The sequence below is a fragment of the Nycticebus coucang genome, chromosome 2 (genome assembly GCF_027406575.1).
Source record: "Nycticebus coucang isolate mNycCou1 chromosome 2, mNycCou1.pri, whole genome shotgun sequence".
Taxonomy (NCBI): domain Eukaryota; kingdom Metazoa; phylum Chordata; class Mammalia; order Primates; family Lorisidae; genus Nycticebus; species Nycticebus coucang.
In genome coordinates, this window is record NC_069781.1 from 177380571 (window position 1) to 177399611 (window position 19041).

The following is a 19041-nucleotide window of genomic DNA, read 5'->3' on the forward strand; positions in this document are numbered from 1 at the left end:
AGTATGAGGGTTCAAGTGTTTAGGTTACATTGTTTTCATTTCTAAGGTAAATTTCAAGTTGTAGTTGAGGCCCTCACCCAGGGGGCATGGTGAACACCCTCACATTGTGCACATTAGGTAAGAACCTGCCAATCATCCTCCCTTATCGTCTCCCTTTCTTCCCCCTCGCTAGACTATTCTGGCGTTTTTCTTTTGTGTGGGTGTGTAGCTGTTTATATATTGGTTTTATATTAGTACTGACTATATTGGATACTTGTTTTTCCATTGTTGTGATACTTTACTAAGAAGAATGTATTTCAACTCCATCCAGGTAAACACAAAAAATGTAAAGTCTCCATCTTTTCTTTTCTTTTTTTTTTTTTTTTTGTAGAGACAGAGTCTCACTTTATGGCCCTCAGTAGAGTGCCGTGGCCTCACACAGCTCACAGCAACCTCCAACTCCTGGGCTTAGACGATTCTCTTGCCTCAGCCTCCCGAGTAGCTGGGATTACAGGCGCCCACCACAACGCCCGGCTATTTTTTTGGTTGCAGTTTGGCCGGGGCCGGGTTTGAACCCACCATCCTCAGTATATGGGGCTGGCGCCCTACGACTGAGCCACAGGCGCTGCCCAGTCTCCATCTTTTCTTATGATTGAATAGTACTCCATAGTATACATAAGTCACAGTTTGTTAATCCATTATGAATTGATTGATGGGCACCCAGGTTGCTTCCATATCTTGGCAACTGTGAATGAACTGCAATAAACATTCTAGTGCAAATGTTCTTGTGGTAAAATCATTTTTTTTTCTTCTGAGTAGATACCTAGTAGTGGGATTGCAGGGTCAAATGGAAGGACAACTTTCAGCTCTTTGATAATTCTCCATACATCTTTCCATAGAGATTGTATTAGTTTGCAAGCCTACCAGCAGTGCAAAAGTGTTCTCTTCTTTCCACATCCAGGCTAAAAATATGATAAAAGGCTGATAACTAGAATCTACAGAGAACTCAAATTAATCAACAAGAAAAGATCGAACAACCTCAACCAAACAATTTCTGGTGCAAGAGACTTCACCAGAAATTTCTCTAAAGATGACAGAGGAATGGCCAAGAAACACATGAAAAAATGCTCATCATCCCTCATCATCAGAGAAATGAAAATCAAAAGCACTCTGAGAGATCAACCAACCCCAATGAGATTAGCCCACATCGCAAAATCCTGAATCCACAGATGCTGGTGTGGATATGACCTCTCCATCTTTTTTTTTTTTTTTTTTTTTGAGACAGAGTCTCATTAGGTCACCTTCAGTAGAGTGCTATGACATCACAGCTCACAGCAACCTCAAACCCGTGGGCTTAAGTGATTCTCTTATGTCAGCCTCCCAAGTAGCTAGGATTACAGGCACATGCCACAATGCCTGGCTATTTTTTGTTTCAGTTGTCATTGTTGTTTTAGCTGGCTGGGGTCGGGTTCAAACCTGCCGCCCTTGGTGCATGTGGCTGGCACTGTAACCACTGTACTACGAGCGCCAAGCCATCTTAAAAGAAGAAAATTCCAGTGAGGCTTGGAGCTCATAAACACGAACCAGGACATAAATAAGAATGGAAGGAAGGAAGTAGAGGTGACTTAAGTGCTGCACATGGACCTCAACTCCCTGCTCCATGTAATAAAAACAACTGCCAAAAAAAAGTAAATAAATAAAACAAGGGCCAGGGCAGTGCCTGTGGCTCAAAGGGGTTGGGCGCCAGCCCCATATGCCAGAGGTGGTGGGTTCAAACACAGCCCCAGCCGAAAACTGCAAAAAAAAAAAAAAAAAAAAAAAAAAGGAAGAAAAAGAAACTAGGGCCATTCCCATAAAGAAATCGGATAAATGGAGACAACCGGGGCAGCTAGGGTGGGTATAGATGTGGACATTTCTTAGGGAAGTATTCTACCTCCTGGCATTAGTGGTTCCAAAGGAAAACATTTAGATTCTCACCTGTTGTTCGCAAAGGGAAACTTGTCAATCAATCCTCCCATCATGCCCAGAGTTCCCACTGGACCTTCCTGTTGCCTTGTTCTGACATATGAATGAATGAATGAGACTCAACGGGCATTTCAGAAATGCCTGCAGCCTGCCAGAGCAGGAGCCAGATAAGCAAGACTCATGAGAACGGCGAATACAGAGGTACGTGTGGTACCAAAACAAAACAAAACACCTACATGTTATGTTCAAAGATAGCGGGAAAATACTTATAGCCATAAAATGGGAATGGGATGTTACATAGAAGAAACAACACCAATACATAAAAAGACAAAGGAGAAGGAATTTCTCAGAAAAAAGTAACAAGGAGGGGAAAGATCATAGAAATACATTCACTTGTCTCTGTCCTTATAAGCAAGGAGGCTCTGATCTGGAAGGATAATATACCAGAGAGTGAATGACCACCTCTGGGCAGGAAGAATAAATGGAATAAGGGCAATTCACTTTTCACTTTCTATATTTCTGCATTATTGTATAAGTATTTATTAATTTGTAATTAAAAATATAATCCTTGCTTTAATGTCACTCTCATCAAACAATTTTTATGAGCCCGTATGGCCCTCACAGCAGAGCATAGATAGAACACGCTGACCCTCTGAGAAGACATTCGTATTTCTGTTTAGTGGCTGCATTTTTTTTCTTTTTCTTTTTTTTTTTTTTTTTGATGATTCCATTAGACTGAATTAATGCTCCAGATTAGAGCTTCTCAAATTGAAGTGTGGCCTAGGCACTTGCTGTAATGTTGCAATACGGTAAGAAATGTATATTTGGTCTCTGCCCCTGTTCCTGGCACAGAGCTCCTGAAGTCTGTGGAATTTCCTGAGCAACAGGGCAACGGGGAGGAGCTTTTCTTCTGATGCATGGTCTTTGACCCCATCCTTGACACAGACTCCCTACATCCCTCGGAATTTCTTGGGTGATAGGAGCTTCTTTTGTTCTAAAAAGGTGACTCTTGGAGAGCATCTAGGTGGAGGCTGGTCAGCAGAAAGACCAAGCTACAATGAGAGGCAGCCTTACCCTCCATCCTCCTGGAGATAAACTTAATAAGCAAATTGAGCCCAAAGGCAAAGCCTTCAAAAAATCCCCAAGCTAGGCAATTCAGAGAGACTCCAGGTTGCTGCGCATGTGGCGGTGATGTGAGCCTGGAGAAGGCATGGAAGCCCCTCGCTCCTCCCAAGTACCTCACCCTACACATCTCTGTCATCTGACTGTTCATCAGAATCCTTAGAGATAAATCTATAAACCTATATACAACACCTTCCTGCATTCTATGAGCCACTCCAACAAACAATCAAACCTGGGACAGGAGTCCAGGAAACCCCAGATTTATAGCCAGGTGGTCAGAAGTTCCAGGCGCCCTGCAGTGATAGGCAGTATTGTGGGACTGAGCCTGTCAGCTGTGGGATCTGGCTGTGACTCCAGGTGGGCAGTGTCCTAATTAAACTGGATTAGTGGACACCCAGTGGTGTCCACTGGAGAATGGAACTCATGTGATTGGGGAGGAAAAATCCCACATATCAGGTGTCAGAACTTTTCTGGGTGGAGAGTGAGCATAGTAGAAAAAAAGTAGTGAATTTGTCTTTTCCCTGCCTTTGAAGAATTTTTTTCTAATGATGCAGCCCCAGAGATCCTTTTCAATGAACCCCCCTTGAGTGATGCTTTACACACCAAAGTTACAAGAACCATGGAGGTTAATTCCAAAATTGGGTTCAATTTTAACTGGACCCAATAACACCAAGCCACCAGAACACTGCCTTCCTTCCCCCCAGTAGCCAGCAGCTGCCCTTGCAAACAGTTTTTGGAGCTACCACACACCTCTTCTGAGTTTCAGAACAAATTAATAGTTGCACGACAGTGTCTCCAAATCTAGACTTGTGGGCCATCTTATTTTTGGAAACTACAACAAAAACACGGGGTGTCACAGTTCTGAAGACTCGAAAGTGCAAAGCCAAGGTGCTGACCAGCCGTTCCCAGGGAAGGCCTCCTCCTGGCTTGGAGAAGGACAGCTTCTTACTATAGTCTTACAAGGCAGAGAGAGGGCTAACTCTAGCCCCTTCCTCTTTTATAATGACATTAATCTCATCTCAAGTCTTTCACCCTCACAACTTCAACTAAACCTAACAGCCTCCCACAGGCCCTACTTCCTAATACCATCCCATGGGGAATTAGGGCTTCAACACATGAATTTAGGGAGGGGGCGCAAATGTGCAGTACAGTGAAATTCTGTTCTAGAGTCCATATAGACAACAGGGTTTACGACCAGTACATTACCTGGACCTTGAACTCCAGAGGTATTGGGGAGCCGAAGGACACATAAACATACACCAGCTTCGAATTTTCCAGAAAAAGAATACAGCAATGGTGGGGAAGGTTCAGGCTTGAGGTAACTCCAGGTCCTGGCCTGTGGCTGATGACTAAACTTGCCTTTTCAAGGTCGTCATCATCACCTGACGCTCCAACAGAGACAAATCAGGCTTCCAAAGCCAACCCGTCCTAGAAATACAAGCTCTTTAGATGCTGAGCTTTTGTTTACTCCTGAATAAATTCAATAAAGTGCAGTAACCATTATAATAAATGCAGATGTCACTAATTACAACACTAGATTTTAAGTGCAACCCTCACGTCTCAAGTGGCCTTTAAAACTGAGTAAAATCACAACCAATTCAAATTTAATTAAAACTATCAGTTTAATTTAGTTTGCTTTTCCCAATAAAAACTATACTAACCCATTAAAACTGCATTCCGAATCTCCCAACCAGCAGCTTACGGGGCCTCCACTCGGGTGAACGGTACGGCGCATTCATTTGCCTCGTTATCTGGTGAAGTTTTCAGGTGTTTAAGATCCAATAAATATATTGTACCCTCAATGAATCCCCAACAATAAAAAAAAAAAAGATCCAATAAATAACCAGCTTTTGTCTCTGAAAAGGACATTTGCACTTTTTTAGGTAAGTCACCATGCAGCTAAAATAGGCTTTTGTACACCTCCCTGCACTTTTGAAAATGGGGCATTCTGAGGACTTAATCATGGTATCCATTCTGGAGTTGAACTCACAGTTGCCTAATATTCTTTGAAAGGTTATTAGGAAGCAGGCAAAACATGATCTAACTCCAGTCCTGCTTGTGTAGAGCTAATGTCTTGGAAAAACTTCTTCCCTTTCCAGAGCCTTGGTCAGATTCCTCGCGTATAGCATTAAGGAGATTGGAGAAGATCTGGGTTTCCAAAAATTCTATTTTCATGACTATTGTCATATCCAGGCCTGACCTGACAAACCTCTAAGTCACACTGCTGAGCATGATGGGTTTCCAAGGCACCATCTGCTCTGGCCTCATCCTGGACAATGATACTTACGCAGCTTCATGTGCCAGTTGTATATATATTTTTTCTAATAAGATTGAAGTAAATACATAACAACTAACATTATTTAAAACGCTTAGCCAACATCATCTCACCCACTCCCAGTGGAGTAGGCATCACACTGAGAGAATGTTAGCCTCCCCGGACCTCCGAGATCCCTTTCTGCTCCAAGGATCTTCACGCGTATAAAAAAGAATTTTACCACTTCGCTCAGGTGAGCAAATGCACACACACAAAATGAACCGGCTTGTGTGCTTCTTGACAGAGAAGGAAGTTTTTTGTTGACAGAAGTGCTGATAGAAATGAAATTCTAGAGTTTATTTTAGAAAAAGAGAAAGGCAGCCAATAATTTAGCCAATTTATGATGAACTGGACAATCCAGCCTAATGTTGAAGAAAGAGAGAGAAACTTCGCACAGAGGAAGAACTGAAACAAGAACAGAAAACAGAGAGGCATGTGAAAGAGTTTGTGATCTTCCAACCATGCGTGAGAGGAAGCTGGGCTGGTGTCTGTAGGGGTCACCTGTGCTCAAGAGGTGCACTCCTCAGGGGGGCATCCTGGCTTGAGAATGTCTCATATGCCGATAAAACTGTAATGAGAAAAACCCCATGCAAAGGAAATAGACAGTGACCAGGGAAGAATCCACACGTGATCTGGTTGAGTCCACCTCATGGGACAATCTGGGAAGGATTTAAAAGGCAATTAGGCTGCCAAGGATGAGGTCATTAAGAATTTGAGATTTATGTAAATGGGTCGATTTAGGGTGAGTTTTATGGAGAATCAGAGAATGAGGTCGCAGCTTCTCCTGGTGACATGACTGAGCTTTGTGATAATCAAGTAGCTACACATTCATTTTGAACCACCTGCTTTCCTCCCTGGCCTGGCTGCGGGGGCAGAAGCCCAGACCTGGAAGGCTCACTCTGACTGGGGTAAATTAATACAGGCCAGAGGAGGCTCTTCCTATCTTAACATCACCCAAGATGTGGTAGAGCCAAGAATGAGTCAGCTGTAACCTGAATAATGCAAGAGACTGAAGTATGAACAGATCACGACCAGATGGTACACAGCCACAGAACTCTGACACACAACCAGAGAGCCAACCCACAATCCTGGCAGCCATCACCCCCAAACAGGCAGGACTTGGCCGGTAAGCTCAGCTTCCCTAATCTTTGCCTCTGTTTCCAACTCAGAACCAACCAAAAAAAGCCAAATATGTTCCTCAAATCAATCATGTTGGGTGCCCCACTTCTAGTTAACTGTCTTTCAGTGGGGTACACCTATAGCCTCCCCTTTTGCTACAGAGCTTTCCCACTCTTGTCTGATTTTGAGTCTCTGTCCTATGTAAGTGACAGCAGCTGACCCCCTGAATAGCAATCTGCGAATGCCTGACGGGTTGTTTTCTTTCAGGAAGGCTTTGTTTATTCCCACAAATGAGATGGTCCCTTGTCCTGCTCTCATCTGAAATTGCCTAAAATTTTGACCTGGACTCTGTCTACCTCAAAATCTGCTGGTTTAACCAGGAGATAGATCTCAGGCCCTTGAGCTATTCCCATTTGATCCACACAAAATTCTCACATTGGCCATTACTCAGGACAAACAGTATAACACACACACTTGTGTATGTGTGCGTATACTACCAGGATTGGCTTGAATCATTTATGCGTGGCATTGAATTATTTATGTTCTCATTTCAAGTGTGTTAAAGGCTTCCACCAAAGTCTACCCTGGCGTGTGCTAATCCTACATTGGGACTTTCGCTTTGACTTCCATGACACCCAGGAAAGAAACCCAATGGAGGCAGCCCCTTACTAAAAAGATTTAATGAAGATACCACTGATGTTATCTCTGCTACTCAGAAACTCAGTGAATGGGCTTATGATGGACTCAGCATATGGATCATTTTCTGATGCTTTTGAGACTTTTAGCCAGAGGGTCAGCAAACTATACGACCTGTGAACTTGACTCACAGCCTATTTTTTTTTATTTTCTCTATACACATACATGTGTTTATTTGGTTTCCACTTTTTGCCTTCACAAAATTAAAGAGGCTTAAAATTTAATAGCAATAACAATGTTTAAGATAAGGTCTAGAAACAAAAAGCTCATAAAGAACAAACGAGATAAATACATTTGAAAAAGAAATCAGACAATTGCTGCAACAAAATATTGAGCAATAATAATAATGCAAAAAAAGTAACATTCACATTGTCAGATAAGAGTATGTCTATTATAGAATGCTTTGACTCTGAGGTTCAGTATGGAGTCATCGGTTAACTTCTTTTTTTCCCCAAAGTCTCAAAAAATAGACAACTAATATTTATAAATAAAAATAGGCGATAATATCATAAAAAAAAAAACAGATCATGCCAAATCTTATAGACAATAGAAAAAGAAGAAAGACTTCAAAATTGCAGCCTATTTTTTAAATAAATTTTCTTGGCACACAGCCACACTCATTTTCCTAGTGACGATGGTGGCTGCTTTTACCCTATAGTGGCAGAGTCAAGTGGCCGTAACAAAGACGCTATGACCCACAAAGTCCAAAATATTTCCTGTCTAGTCTTTTACAGAAAAGGTTTGATGAACCCTGTTTAGCCGCTGCATGAACCTCAATAAATGGGTATCTCAAGTTATTTCATTATTTGATAAAAATCCTGAAGCATCCCTTAGGTGCTGAACTGAGCATCCAAGGACAAACAAGATATTATTCCTTCTCCAAGACAGTGCACGATGTGCCCAAGCAACGTCCCCATTAGTTAGTGGTGAATTTACTGCTCCCCTTCCTGCCCTCCCACCTTCTTGAATTTCGTTGAGTTTTGTTTCCATACCAGCACATGTTGATCAGCTAGCTCCAATTTAGAATTGACTGCACGTGGTGTTTGTTTTTCTATTCTTGTGAAAAAAGAAGTTCAAATTTAAAAAAAAAAAGTAACAAAGGCTAAAAACTGGAGCAGAGTTCCAGAGAGCCGGACATCCGCGTGCAAAAATGGAACACAGGCACAGAACGTATACCCTTCCCAAAAAATTAACTCCAAATGGACCTCAATGGGAAACACAACATTGTAAAACTCTTAGAAGATAGTATCAGCGAAAGTCTAAATGACCTGGGGCTTAGTCGTGACAAAAGGTACAGTGCCCTGAATCCCCCACGTTCCCTTGCCTGCTAACAGCCAGCTGAGTTTGACCAATGTGGGTCTCCTGCAGGAGATCAGGGTGGAGTAGGGAGAGGCTACAGACTGCCTCCTCGGCCCCCAACTCCTGTATTTCTGGGCATATTTCTGTCTCTCCTTCCACATGCTCCTCTACAACCCCAGTTCTCATCATGTCCCCGCAGTGCTGTAGGCACCCTAGCGGTTAAGACCGCTTTTTTTTAATGGTCTACTTTTTTTAAAATTTCAGATTACTATGAAGGTACAACTGTTTAGATTACATTGTTTTCATTTCTAAGGTAAAGTTCAAGTTGTAGTTGAGCCCTTCACCCAGGGGGGCGCGCTGAACACCCTCACATTATGCACAGCAGGTGAGAACCCTCCACCCATCCTCCCTCCTCCCCTTCCCCTTTCCCTTCTCTCTGCACAAGGATATTCTGGAGACAGCTTTTTATTATTGCTAATCTCTAGGGGACCTCACTCATCCTCCCTTGTTCATTTTTGTAACCCTGCCCATATCTCAGTCAATAAAGTCCTTCCCCTTGAGCTATTCAAAACTCCATTTGAAACATCTGTTTCTTGCTGGGGCCTTGTCTTTGTCTTTCAATAACTCACTTAGCTAATCAACTGGCCTAACCCCTTCACTCAGGACATAAGGTCAAAACACATTCACCCAACACATACCTCAACGCATAGCATTATATCAGAGGACGAGCATTTAGAAGCTGACATTTATATTCATAAAGATGTCTATTAACCAGCCTTGCTCAGTCCCACTCTGAGCCATACTTCAAGGACAAAAAGCTCTTTCCATGAGCAATCAGAGTTTACGCAAGGCCTCCCTCCATACAGGCAGATGAACATCATTATAAGCCCACTCTTGAGATTGCAACGTTCCTAAACATTATTGCCATGCGGTCAACAGTTATAATAAGTAAGGCACTTGCTGCTTGCCAGTAAGTGACACCAGCCTTTTGGTTCTCTTCTGAGTCTATCTCTTTATTGTTTTCGCTCCTTTGGTGGAGATTGTTTTAATATGTCCCATTTCTGAGCAAATTCTCTCAGCTCATCTTCAAAACTCTGAAATTCCACTTCGGTTCCCACTGGGCCATGTTTGTTTATAAGGTCACAAAAGGTTTCTTTAAGCTAAAGCAAGCGGGGTAGCATTTCTCTGCCTGAAGTTTTCTATAAGCAATATCTGTAGCAAGACAGAGCAGGTTTTAAATCATTTGTAAGAGACTGAGCTCCTTGTCCAGGCTGACCCTAAGGACATTTCTTGGTGTGTTTTATTATTATTATTATTTTTTTATGTTGAATGACATAAGGGATGTGAAAGTTCTTTGTGAACCATAAAGACCTTCCTGATGGAGGGGATTATGACGATGATCTCAGAGTTTGGGAACATCCTGTCTTCTCGGGTTTATTTTATCCTCTATTTTTCAGGGGTCATCAGATTCTAAAGGAGATCAGAACGTTTTTCCACGATCTCCTTTTTCATTTGGGATAAAATCATTCATTATCTAATTAATAATACAGCCATTCACTTACTTATTTACAAAATATTTTCTGGATACTTTCTACGTGTCAAGCATTGGGCCAGGGTGCTAAGGATGAGATGGTGTAAAAATCATGGTTTTTGTCCTCAAGGAATTGAACATCTGTTTGGTTCTTGCTCTGTGAGGGGCACAGTGCTAAATACGTCACACACATTATCTCAATTTGTCTTTCCCTCTATACTAAGTCAATTGTATTATCCACATTTTACAAATAACACATGAAAACAAAAACCATCAGGTCAAGGATGAGCATCTATTGAGTGCTGAGTTAAGTGTCAGGTAGTGACCTAAATGCTTTATAAGCATCTCAGTTAATCCTCAAAATAGCCTTAAGAGGATTATATGATCCCTATCTCCAAACTAATAACTAACATTTATTGACCATTTAACATCAGTAAGGCACGGCCCTAAGCACTTTACATGCATTATCTCATTTATTTCTTTCAAGAACATCGAGAGAGAGAGATACCATGGTTATCCAACTGCATAGGCTTAAGGAACACACCCAAATTTATAGGGCTGGAATTGGCAGAATTGACACTCAAACTCAGTGCGTTGTAAAGCCTCTGACCTAAAGTGTAACACTGAACTGCTTCTTGAGAATCTATTTTAGGCTGGGCATGGTGACTCACACCTGTAATCCTAGCACTCCGGGAGGCCAACGCTAGTGAATTGCTTGAGCTTAGGGATTTGAGAACAGCCTGAGCAAGGACAAGACCCCATCTCATCTATACTAAAAATGGGGAAAGAATAGCCAGCCATTGTGTTGCTCACCTATAGTCCCAGCTACTTGGGAGGCTGAGGCAAGAGGATTGCTCACTCTACCCAGGGTGACAGACTAAGACTCTGTATCAGAAAAAAAAAAAAAAAAAAAAAAAAAAAACAGGATAACTGACTTGGGAGGAAAATCAAACCAAAAGATGTCAAGGTACACATCACAGTCAACATTAAGGAGGGATGATTGAGAGATCCATCTGCAAGCAGATGCCACCTTCACCTTATTGTCTTTTTGAATAATTGGCGGCCTCCAGCATTCACATACATACTGCAATTTACCTTAATTTACTGTAGGATTTGCACTAATAAATGTAGCCTAAGAGATCACTAGGGAAGAAAAAGAAAAGACTTTAACCCTTGAATTTTTCCCTAGCTCGTTGCTAATACTAATGCTTTCTAGATAAATCTGTCAAGCCCTTTAGGTGCAGCCATGTACCTTCCCAGGCAGTAATAACTTACCAACTGCAAGATCCCAATAAGTCTCACTGAAATGCTCCCCAAGATTTTATTTAAAGGTGACACCCTGATCGATTTCAATCCAAGAGAGAAATGTAGTGTTCCTAATATGCAGCAAAGTAAGAATATGTTTTCTTCTGTCATGAGTATATTCCACATTCAATACTTAATAAACTCATTGAATTAATGATTAGTTAAGGTTGACATTAGATTTTTAAACACACACAAGTCTGAAACATCACTCAAAAGCTATTGTCATAGTAATGTGCTGTAAATCTAAGGGAATTACAACTGTTCTGCAAATAATGGTATAATAGAGGGCCAGGGAGAAGAAGAAGAAGATCACTTTAGATTCTAGAACCTTCTAGAAGTTTCCAGCTCTTCACATTAGGTCTCCTGATAGTGTTAGAAGTTTTGGAGTGCCATGTTGGGATGGACAAACTGGACTGAGATTCAGGAAGTCTAGCTTCTACCCCACCTAGTAATTGAGTTACCTTGCACAAACCATTCTCCATATTTTGCCCCCTACTTTCCTATCCCTGAAATGAGGATAAAAAATAGTGCATATGTCACACAATTGTTTGGAGCATCAAATTATTACTATTATAACATTTATTGGTTGTTCCATTTACCAAGTAAAAGGATTATATACTTCAGAGAGTAATCTCATTAAATCATTCAAAGAACTCTATGAGGTAGGAACAATTTTTCTCCTTACATTACACATAAGGGAAACTGAGTAACCACAATGGGACACAAATAGGATTGATAGAAAAACTTTCAGAGATTTCAAAAAGGTTAGAAGCTTATCCCACATGCTATTAAATTGAGGTATATCGCTCAGGTCACATTAGGACTCACATCAATGGTTACTACTCCCTGAAGAACAAGCAGTCTATTAAATGCAACAGGTAGAATTAAGACAAAGATCCAAGGTTTTAAGGGAGAACCCAAAAACTCAATAATCAAGATAAATGACATTTTAATGTAATATTTTAAAGCAAAAATTAATGCAAAAATATGAACAAAACATCAAAAATTTAAATAAAGACAGGTTCTGGCAGCACAGCTAATTGGAACCCTGTTAATTACCTGATTTGATATTTTTGCATTAATTTTGCTTCTACCAGTCTGTCAACAGTTTTAAAACCTCCCTGTACCTCTTCTTCCCATATCCCCACCTCCTGTTTGAGTCTTCATGGTTCTCTCATTTCAGACTTGCCTGCCCATCAAGTGTAAGTGGAGATATCCCAGTACATTCTAGTGTTTACTGAAACTTCACAGAAACCTACATCAGCTTCCCATTCCTGCAGCCCCTCAGCAGGCCCAGAATTAAGGGTCTTCTCAGGAGGGCTGCCAGAAATAATACAGGCTGCCCAGTTAAATTTGAATTTCAGATGAACAACAAATAATTATTTGGTACGGGTGTATCCCATGAAAAATTTCCACATATGTATGATTAAAAATCCTTTTGCGTATTTGAAATTCAAATTTAACTGAGTTCCAATATTTTTATTTACTAAGTCTAAGAACTGTCCTTTCTAGGTATATTTCCATAAAATGATTAGATATATCCTGTCTTAGTCTGTTTGTGTTGCTGTAAAGAAATACCTGAGACTGGGAAATTTAGAAAACAATAAAAGAGGTTTATTTGGCTCACAGTACTGCAGGCTGTACGAGAAGCGTGGTGCCAACATCTGCTTCTGATGATATAGGCTGCAGTAAGCCTCCACGCACAGCAGAAAGCAAAGGGGAGCTGGTGTGTTCAGCGACAAAGACTGGGAAGTCGCCATGCTCCTTTTTACAACCGCCTCTAGGGGGAGCTCTCACAGGCACTAATAGAGCCAGAATTCTTCACCAGAACACTCAGGAGGGATCCTCTCCCATGACCCAACACCTGCCATTAGGCTCCACCTCCAACACTGGGGATCAAATTTCAATACAGTGTTTAGAGGGCCAAATATCCAAACTGTAGGATATCCCAAATCAACAAGAAAAGTGAAAATGCCTGGATGTGAACCCAGTTCTTCCACATTTCTCTATTACAGCATATTATTACGTTCCAAAACAACTGGTACATTGAATCTGTCCAAGGCCCGTTCCAGTCTCTTCTTTAGTTTTAGCAATTAATTGGCAACTTCTTTGACGTCATTGCAAAGAGAATTTTCCTCCTTTGCCTTGAGACATTTTGGAATCTATAAAGCTGATTCTGAACGGTGAGTTGCTCAGTCACTTAGTTTTGATGTTCCAACGGTATCATAAGCTTTTGAAGGCAAAGACTATTGAACTGTCATTCAACACTTTCTGGCCACCACAATAGTAGACATACATCACAGATTTGGCTGGCCAATTCTCTGATTGGAGAATTTCCTCATCTTGTGAGTTTTACCATTACAGGTATAGGCATTCCCAGCTTCCCTTGCAGCTAGAATGAGTACAGTCATGTGACCTAAGCTCAGCCGATCAGATGTGCCTTCACTGGAATGCAAATTCAGAGCTGGTGTTAAAAGTGACATGGGACATATAAAGGAGATGGTGATTTTGAAGTAAAATCACATACAGAGTTTGGCTTTGGTTGGTCTGCAGAAAGACCTCAGAACACTATATTGAAGAGCTTGGATTTTGCTGAGAAATTATGTGAACTTGTCTGATTCTTAGTAGTTTAATATCTTCAAAGAAGACACCAGCACTTCCAACCAAGGATTTTCTAATGACCCCCTTGGCTCAGCTTTGGAACCAAGATAGTTATCTTCCCAAGCCAGACTTTATTCTGCGTCACCACAACATCCTTGCAGACCACATTCTTACATGTTAGGCTGTGCCCCTGGAAATCAAGAAGGGAGACTGAGCTCAGAAGGCCCATCTGTGTAAAGATGCTGGAGGGAATGAGGGATACCGAGTGATGAAGAGAGTCAAAGAGTCTCCATGACAGGACCACAGTCATCTCACCAGCTCCCCTGCCTTTAGTTTACCCTTTTCAAAACCCACAGAAGACAACAAAATCCAAATTTATAAAAGGGGTATGTTAAGGACCAAATAAAATCCAGAGTCCAGAATTTCAGCTGGAGAGAATTATGTTAATGTGATTACTACAACAGCATACCAGTATTGTGTATGTTCTGAAACACATTGACATGCGTGGTTCTCTTTGCTACTCACAATAAGTCTGTGGAGAAAGGAGGGCAAATCTGATTATTCCCATTTGCCAGAAGTTTCTAATATCCAGAGGGATTTAATGGTCAGTCACGGTCTGTGTAGCAACTAAGCAGTGGAGCTGAGACCAAGATTCAATTCTCCCAGCTGGCTTGCTTGGAGCCAGGAAAGTACCTCTAGCTACTTATCTGGTACATACTAGAATATACACTTCACACAAAAAAGAGTTTTGGAGTAGGTTCTACATCATTTGACCACACACGGCCCCTCATTCCTCTTGCTACAATGGTCAGAATTCCTGTTCAGCTACTGTTCAGCACAATGCCTCCCCCAAACATCCTTCCCCATGACATTAACGCAAAATAGTTCAAGGTCATGGGTCCAAGAACCAGACTACCTCAGTTAGAATCCTGACTCTGCCAATCATTATCCATCTTACTTTTCACAAGTTACTTAACCTCTCTTATCTGCGTAACAGGGATGACAACACCTCCCTCACAGAGTTGGTGTGAGGATTAAATCTCTGAGAATGGGACTGGCCACAAACACTTAATATTATTATGGCTCTTGGACTTTCAATTCATTGCGGATGATCTAGAAAAAGTGTTGGCATGTCCAAAGAGATTAATGATGTCTGGGAAGGAAAGGAAGGAAATGTGGATGGTGAGAAAAATTCCTTAAGAGATGCCTGCTCATCATTTTGAATCTTTACTTCATTTTCCGATAAGCAGGCCATGTTTCACAGTCATGCAGTCAACCTTTGAAAGACAGAAGGCAATGGCCAAAAGCCAAGATATGTTCAGAATGTCTTTGTGAGACATTAAACCCTGGGGCCTCTGTTAGTTATTCAGTGATTCAGCCCAGTACCCCAGCAGAGTTCATGATGGTAGCCTCCCAAATACATGGACATCACACTTAGTGAGCACTTTATATGAGCCAAGATCTAAGCTAAGTATTTTAAGTGAAGGATATTATTTAGTCCTGATCAGGGATAGTATGATTTAGACCCTATTAAGAAAGGAGTTTTTGTCCCATTTTACAGTGAGTCACATAGGGAGTGTATAGCAAAACTGAGTCCAAACCTACATCTGTCTGATGCTAACAGCTCAGCAGCTAAGCACCTTGATTGTTACATAATCTCTTCTCAAGAATGAGCTTAGCTAACTACTACATTAATTTTCTTATCCAATATATGAAAAAGATTTTTAAAAGAAGCTTTCACGGATAAACCAGGAGTTGGGCTCCATTCTATTAGTTTTCTGTTGTCATGTAAGAAGCTGCAAATAACTTAGCAGCTTAAACCAATACCTGATTATTAACTAACTCACAGTTCTATAAGTCAAAACTCCAGGAGTTGGATAGACTCTGCTCTGGGTCTCAAAGGTCAAGACCCAAGCGTTGGCCACACTGGGCCCTTGTCTGGAAGCTCTGGAAAAGAATCCCCGTCGAATCTTGTTAAGGTTTTTGTCAGAATTCAGTTCCTTGTGACGGTAGGACTAAGGTCTCTGGTTCTCTGCTGACTGTAAGCTGGGGGCCACTCTGCCACTAGAAACCACTGACCTTCCTTCCCAGGCAGTTTCCTCTACCTCCAAATCTTTGATGGTGTTTCAAGTTCTTCTCATGCTTTGAGTCTTTCTGACTTCCTCTTCAACTCCCAACCAAAGAAAACTCTTTGTATTTAAAGTTGTCATTTGGTTGGATCGGGGCCATGTGCATAAACTTTGTATCTTAAAGTCAACTTAGAACTTGAATTATATTTGCAAAATCACTTCACACCAGGAGCTAGATAGACATTTGATTGAATAGCCAGAGACAGGAATCTTGGGTGGCTGTCTGTGAGTTTCTGCTGACCAAAACCCCTAAACACCGCATGCCTTCCTTCCTTTACAGCCGCAATAGTGTCCTAGAACTCTCTAGAACACAGGTTAATAAATTTGCTTTCTTTACTGTAGATAAGTGCTTCTCAACCTCAGCACTGTTGACATAATTCCTTGCAAATTGGCAGGGGAGGGGAGTTATTGTAGGATGTTTAGCAGCACACTTGGCCTCTACCATATAGATGCCAGCAGCCTTCCCCATCATGACAATAAAAAGTGTCTCTGGGCATTGCCAATGTCCCGTGGGAGCCAACATCATCACTAGTTATGAACTACTGTTCTAGATTGAAAGGTAGAATAGTTGACTATTTTATTCCAAGAGAATTAGTGAACTATAGTGAGCTACTTTGGGAGGGGAAAAAGGCATAAGTAAGTAAAATGACAGCATTTAAACCAAAGGCACAGCTACAGAAACAGTGATAGCAGGTGGCTGAGTGCTTGACTGCTGAACAAGTGCTATTAACACATGATACAAGAACCCCAGGAGATGGGAAGATCAAGTATGCACTTTCCATTAGAACGGTCTGGGCAAGTTCCATGAAGGAGGAAAACTCTAGAACTCTGTCTTTTAGTATGAATAATGCCACTTTCCATTCTATCCTGGAGGCTAAGAATAAAGACATACAGGCCAGGGGTGGTGGCTCATGCCTGTAATCCCAGCACTCTGGGAGGCCAAGGTGGGTGGATTGCTTAAGCTCATGGGTTCGAGACCAGCCTGAGCAAGAGAGAGACCCTGTCTCTAAAAATAGCTGGGCATTGTGGTGGGCATCTGTAGTCTCAGCTACTTGGGATGCTGAGGCAAGAGGATTATGTGAGCCTCAGAGTTTGAGGTTGCTGTGAGCTATGACACCACAGCCCTCTACCCAGGACAACAGAGTGAGACTCTGTCTCAAAACAAAAAAGAACAGAGATGTACAAAAATGTTGGCAGCATTATTAGAAATATTGAAAACTTGGGGAAAAATTGAGATGTACATTGATGGGCAAAAGGGTAAAGCAATGGTGTATTAGGGTTCATGAGAGCCAATAGAATCAATATATTATGTGTGTGTATGTTTGTACATTTATATATATATACACACACATATATATAAATATCTAGGGATACATATATACATGTGTACACATGTACATGGGGTATACATACAATATACATGTATATACATATTGTGTGTATGTATGGGGTACCTATTGTAAAGAAAGGGCTCATGCGTTGATGGAGGCTGCCAAGTCCCAAGTTCTACAGTTATCAAACTGAAGACCCAGGAAAGTCAATGGTGTATCTCCAGTCTGGATGCCAGCAGGCTCAAGGCCAAGTCAAAGGCAGGAGGAAACAGACATTCCAGTTTCGTGCAGACAGGCAGGAGGAAATTCCTCAGCCTTTTCCTTCTCTCCAGACCTTCAACTGATTGGATGAGGCCTACCCCCAGTAGGGAGGGAGATCTGCTTTACTCGGTTTATAGATTTAAATGTTAAAACTCATCCTAAAACACCCTCCGAAGAAACATGCAGAATGAGGTTGACCAAGGATCAAACCCCATGGCCCAATCAAGTTGACTCATAAAATTTACCATCGCACACAAATGTAGTCGAGTAAGGGGGAAGGGAGAGGAAGGAGCAGGAGGAAAAGGAGGAAGGGTGACTGGTGGGAGGAGGGAAGCATCTGGGGGGATCGCACCTGATGCGCACTATGTAAAGTATATTTCAAAATAACTAAGAATAAACATTAAATGTCTTGCCACAAAAAAAAAATAAGTAAGCGAGGTGATGGCTATGTTAAACAGTTTGATTTAAGCATTCCACACTGTATATCAAATCATCATATTGTTTGTACCCCATAAATATATACAGTTATTATTTTAATTAGAAGTTAAATGTAAAAAAATTATCCATCACACATGGGCTCATTCGTGCAGAGGAAAACCATACAACTATTTTTTTTAATCCAATAAATGCACATATTGAGATCTAAAAGGATGTTCACAATATGTTAATTATTTGAAATAAAAAGCAACTTGCATCACGCATAGGCTCCCCCTCCTTCTTCTCCCCTCCCCCTTGCTAGAGGAAAGGGAGGGGAGGGGAGGGGAGGGGGGAGAATGGGCGGAGGGAGGGTGATTGGTTGGGACCACACCTACAGTGCATCTTACAAGGGTACATGTGAAACTTAATAAATGTAGAATATAAATGTCTTATCACAATAACTAAGAAAATGCCAGGCAGGCTATGTTAACCAGCGTGACAAAAATATGTCAAATGGTCTATAAAACCAATGTATGGTGCCCCATGATTGCATTAACGTACACAGCTACGATTTAATAAAAAATAAAAATAAATAAATAAATAAAAAAGCAACTTGCAGAAGAATATGACCCCACGTGCTTAGAAGAGAAAGTAAACTCTGTAAAACAGCATACATGTATGCATTTTTAAAGAATGTTTGTATACACACAGGAAAAGTCTATAAGGATACAGAACAGATTCTGTGGTTTCCTACCTCTCCCCCAACCCATAGGGAGCAGGGGAGTATGAGCAGCTTAGGGGAGGCCTTTATTTTGTGTAGTAACAACTGAGATGTACTCGGCGCTTGCTAAGTGCTCGGTAGCATGCTAGCAGGCTGCACGCACAGCACTGATTAATATAAGAGATGGAGCTAAGCCCTAAAAAGGGTAAATAAATGTCCCAAGTTCACTAAACTTGAATGCTACAGAGTCA